The following is a 5,000-nucleotide window of genomic DNA, read 5'->3' on the forward strand; positions in this document are numbered from 1 at the left end:
GCTGTTGTCACTGAGAGGGAGGTGTTACAAGAAAGAACGTGAGAACAAAATAAATGTATATAATTTTAAGTTTGGAGTTTATTTAGAATATATTTAATTATCCCACAATATAATTTAATATGGGGGAGCAGTTAAACAGTTTATTAGGAACAATCAAAGCTGACTTTCAAACTAATTTTATTTTTGCATTATTACTCCAGTCACACAATCCTTAAGAAATCCTTTTAACAATCTGAATTTGTAAAAAATAAAAAATAAAAACTTTTATTGTTATCATTATTATTAATGTTGAAAATAGCTGAGAATATTTTTCATGTTTTTTAGGGTGGTAAATTAAAAGAACACCATTTTTTGTTACATTTGTTACAGTTACATGTATTTGTTACATTTATATTATTTACATCAAGCTTTTGAGTGGTATAGTTTTGTATATTGTTATTGAAACTTCATAATATTTAACTTAATTATACATTTAGTCAAGAATTATAGTTTGGAAAAAGTCTAACTAGTAAAATGTTTAGACGTTATGTGAAAACTAGTAAAAGTATATAAATAAATATAAAGAGACTTACTCATGTTTATGATCTCTGCTGAATAAAATGCTTCATTCTTTATTTTCTGAGGAAATCCATTTCTCAAATCCTCAACCACGTCACATCTTTTTGGGGTGAATTAAGTGTTATTCCTCTCATCGCGAAGCAAACAGTAAAATAAAAGCACTTGAACAACAGTCTGGCTGCTTTTTCTTCTGTGTGGGCGTATTCAAGCCGCGCTTCAGTTTGAATCTGAATAGAGCGTTCAGCGCGGGGGCGTGGTCACATTAGATATAATGAAGGGAGACGTGAAAAAAGGACATCGCCTTGTTTTCATATGGATTACTTTATCACAGAATATTTGTTTTCGGCAGCACTTGTTTAGTTTAAAAGTAGAAATGTCAAGCTTTCTATAGATATCTCTCTCATGTCTCTTCGTTGAGTATTCACAGAGTTAGAGGCTCATTTTAATGACGTGTTTGTAAATGAAGATCAGCGCAGACAAAGGCTGCAGACAGCACATCTTGTTTGTTATCTTTATTTTATAAGTGCACAAAGTTTTGTTGTTATTATTTTCTGTATCCAAAAAAGGAAACCCTTTATTGGGTTACAGTCAGCTTGCTGACTGAGCTGGGTTGTTTGCAAGTAGGTCAGGCAGCAGTGTTGCACACAAACTGAGCAGAAGCTGGTTTGTTCTTGTAGTCGTGGCCGAGTGGTTAAGGCGATGGACTTGAAATCCATTGGGGTCTCCCCGCGCAGGTTAGAATCCTGCCGACTACGCTGTTTGCTGAAGGCCACGAGGAAAAGCGTCCATGAATTTTTCAAGGTCCTCCCACTGATTTGCGAAATGTCCTGTCCCTCTTCGATGGACCAACACGCCGCTGGTGCTTCTGGTATTCGGGCTCCAGGGGTTAACTTGGGTGAGCCATTGGCACGCCGTGATCGTATAGTGGTTAGTACTCTGCGTTGTGGCCGCAGCAACCCCGGTTCGAATCCGGGTCACGGCAACACTCTGGCGTTGAGTGTACGGGAAGGTTGACATTTTTTTACCACCTCATCTTTCTTCTCTATTTTGTTTTTGACGCTTGGCCTGTGCAGGGAGCCACCAGACAAGGGGGCAGGCAGCCTACCGCTAGACGTAGTCGTGGCCGAGAGGTTAAGGCGATGGACTTGAAATCCATTGGGGTCTCCCCGCGCAGGTTCGAACCCTGCCGACTACGGGAGGGCTTTGCAGTGTTGCTTTAGCTTTCTGTGATGGTAATTGTGCCTTCTGTGGTCCTTTGTCCTAACTGCTTCTAGCTTTCATCCCGTGACACCTGCGTCTCTTCTGGGCAGCTTGTTGTAAAACTGCTGTTATATAAAAGGTGAGATGCCAATACTCGACAAGAGCCCGGATAGCTCAGTCGGTAGAGCATCAGACTTTTAATCTGAGGGTCCAGGGTTCAAGTCCCTGTTCGGGCGAAGGTCTTTCTTTGGCCTCACCTTGCTATCACTACGGTCCATCTCTTCTGCTGACTCTGTACTGGAACGGTGTTCCTTCCTGCTCCCGGTGATCAGGGGATCTCCCTTGTGGTTAGTGACAAACGAACAATGTTAAATGAACAAGGCCAAAAAAGAATTTTTCTTTGTAAATTATGTGAAAATCATCTTGTTTACTCACTTACAGAAAACAATGCATTGATTTAAATTGTCTAAGACACTTTTTGTTGGTAAAAGTCATATGCGAGTAGGCGTCAACTATCATGATTTACACCTGAGAAGACAAAGCCCTGCATAATGAGCTGCATAAAGAGCCGCTCAGTCAGCTGTTGTCACTGAGAGGGAGGTGTTACAAGAAAGAACGTGAGAACAAAATAAATGTATATAATTTTAAGTTTGGAGTTTATTTAGAATATATTTAATTATCCCACAACATAATTTAATATGGGAGAGCAGTTAAACAGTTTATTAGGAACAATCAAAGCTGACTTTCAAACTAATTTTATTTTTGCATTATTACTCCAGTCACACAATCCTTAAGAAATCCTTTTAACAATCTGAATTTGTAAAAAATAAAAATTAAAAACTTTTATTGTTATCATTATTATTAATGTTGAAAATAGCTGAGAATATTTTTCATGTTTTTTAGGGTGGTAAATTAAAAGAACACCATTTTTTGTTACATTTGTTACAGTTACATGTATTTGTTACATTTATATTATTTACATCAAGCTTTTGAGTGGTATAGTTTTGTATATTGTTATTGAAACTTCATAATATTTAACTTAATTATACATTTAGTCAAGAATTATAGTTTGGAAAAAGTCTAACTAGTAAAATGTTTAGACGTTATGTGAAAACTAGTAAAAGTATATAAATAAATATACAGAGACTTACTCATGTTTATGATCTCTGCTGAATAAAGTGCTTCATTCTTTTTTTTCTGAGGAAATCCATTTCTCAAATCCTCAACCACGTCACATCTTTTTGGGGTGAATTATGTGTTATTCCTCTCATCGCGAAGCAAACAGTAAAATAAAAGCACTTGAACAACAGTCTGGCTGCTTTTTCTTCTGTGTGGGCGTATTCAAGCCGCGCTTCAGTTTGAATCTGAATAGAGCGTTCAGCGCGGGGGCGTGGTCACATTAGATATAATGAAGGGAGACGTGAAAAAAGGACATCGCCTTGTTTTCATATGGATTACTTTATCACAGAATATTTGTTTTCGGCAGCACTTGTTTAGTTTAAAAGTAGAAATGTCAAGCTTTGTCAAACTGGTGCTTCTGGTATTCGGGCTCCAGGGGTTAACTTGGGTGAGCCAGTGGCACGCCGTGATCGTATAGTGGTTAGTACTCTGCGTTGAGGCCGCAGCAACCCCGGTTCGAATCCGGGTTGCGGCAACACTCTGGCGTTGAGTGTACGGGAAGGTTGACATTTTTTTACCACCTCATCTTTCTTCTCTATTTTGTTTTTGACGCTTGGCCTGTGCAGGGAGCCACCAGACAAGGGGGCAGGCAGCCTACCGCTAGACGTAGTCTTGGCCGAGAGGTTAAGGCGATGGACTTGAAATCCATTGGGGTCTCCCCGCGCAGGTTCGAACCCTGCCGACTACGGGAGGGCTTTGCAGTGTTGCTTTAGCTTTCTGTGATGGTAATTGTGCCTTCTGTGGTCCTTTGTCCTAACTGCTTCTAGCTTTCATCCCGTGACACCTGCGTCTCTTCTGGGCAGCTTGTTGTAAAACTGCTGTTATATAAAAGGTGAGATGCCAGTACTCGACAAGAGCCCGGATAGCTCAGTCGGTAGAGCATCAGACTTTTAATCTGAGGGTCCAGGGTTCAAGTCCCTGTTCGGGCGAAGGTCTTTCTTTGGCCTCACCTTGCTATCACTACGGTCCATCTCTTCTGCTGACTCTGTACTGGAACGGTGTTCCTTCCTGCTCCCGGTGATCAGGGGATCTCCCTTGTGGTTAGTGACAAACGAACAATGTTAAATGAACAAGGCCAAAAAATACATAAAGAACAATGGTGCCTGGGATTTTTGAGAACCGGAGCTTGTAGCCTAGAATTTTTCTTTGTAAATTATGTGAAAATCATCTTGTTTACTCACTTACAGAAAACAATACATTGATTTAAATTTTCTAAGACACTTTTTGTTGGTAAAAGTCATATGCGAGTAGGCGTCAACTATCATGATTTACACCTGAGAAGACAAAGCCCTGCATAATGAGCTGCATAAAGAGCCGCTCAGTCAGCTGTTGTCACTGAGAGGGAGGTGTTACAAGAAAGAACGTGAGAACAAAATAAATGTATATAATTTTAAGTTTGGAGTTTATTTAGAATATATTTAATTATCCCACAATATAATTTAATATGGGGGAGCAGTTAAACAGTTTATTAGGAACAATCAAAGCTGACTTTCAAACTAATTTTATTTTTGCATTATTACTCCAGTCACACAATCCTTAAGAAATCCTTTTAACAATCTGAATTTGTAAAAAATAAAAAATAAAAACTTTTATTGTTATCATTATTATTAATGTTGAAAATAGCTGAGAATATTTTTCATGTTTTTTAGGGTGGTAAATTAAAAGAACACCATTTTTTGTTACATTTGTTACAGTTACATGTATTTGTTACATTTATATTATTTACATCAAGCTTTTGAGTGGTATAGTTTTGTATATTGTTATTGAAACTTCATAATATTTAACTTAATTATACATTTAGTCAAGAATTATAGTTTGGAAAAAGTCTAACTAGTAAAATGTTTAGACGTTATGTGAAAACTAGTAAAAGTATATAAATAAATATAAAGAGACTTACTCATGTTTATGATCTCTGCTGAATAAAATGCTTCATTCTTTATTTTCTGAGGAAATCCATTTCTCAAATCCTCAACCACGTCACATCTTTTTGGGGTGAATTATGTGTTATTCCTCTCATCGCGAAGCAAACAGTAAAATAAAAGCACTTGAACAACAGTCTGGCT

General features: G+C 37.9%; 1 protein-coding gene and 7 non-coding genes across 8 annotated transcripts in view; 7 read left to right on the forward strand and 1 right to left on the reverse strand.

Moving 5' to 3' along the window:
• The window catches only part of LOC127938331 (uncharacterized), a 374,843-nt gene that overhangs the window by 359,536 nt on the left and 10,307 nt on the right, over positions 1-5,000 (reverse strand). The window lies entirely within an intron of this gene.
• Positions 1,232-1,313, forward strand: trnas-uga (transfer RNA serine (anticodon UGA)). The gene has a single exon. It is a non-coding gene; the product is annotated as a tRNA-Ser (tRNA).
• On the forward strand, positions 1,469-1,540 carry trnah-gug (transfer RNA histidin (anticodon GUG)). The gene has a single exon. It is a non-coding gene; the product is annotated as a tRNA-His (tRNA).
• Positions 1,672-1,753, forward strand: trnas-uga (transfer RNA serine (anticodon UGA)). The gene has a single exon. It is a non-coding gene; the product is annotated as a tRNA-Ser (tRNA).
• Positions 1,922-1,994, forward strand: trnak-uuu (transfer RNA lysine (anticodon UUU)). Its single transcript has one exon. It is a non-coding gene; the product is annotated as a tRNA-Lys (tRNA).
• Positions 3,341-3,412, forward strand: trnal-gag (transfer RNA leucine (anticodon GAG)). Its single transcript has one exon. It is a non-coding gene; the product is annotated as a tRNA-Leu (tRNA).
• trnas-uga (transfer RNA serine (anticodon UGA)) lies at positions 3,544-3,625 on the forward strand. The gene has a single exon. It is a non-coding gene; the product is annotated as a tRNA-Ser (tRNA).
• trnak-uuu (transfer RNA lysine (anticodon UUU)) lies at positions 3,794-3,866 on the forward strand. Its single transcript has one exon. It is a non-coding gene; the product is annotated as a tRNA-Lys (tRNA).

This window comes from Carassius gibelio, chromosome A20 (assembly GCF_023724105.1).
Source record: "Carassius gibelio isolate Cgi1373 ecotype wild population from Czech Republic chromosome A20, carGib1.2-hapl.c, whole genome shotgun sequence".
NCBI lineage: Eukaryota > Metazoa > Chordata > Actinopteri > Cypriniformes > Cyprinidae > Carassius > Carassius gibelio.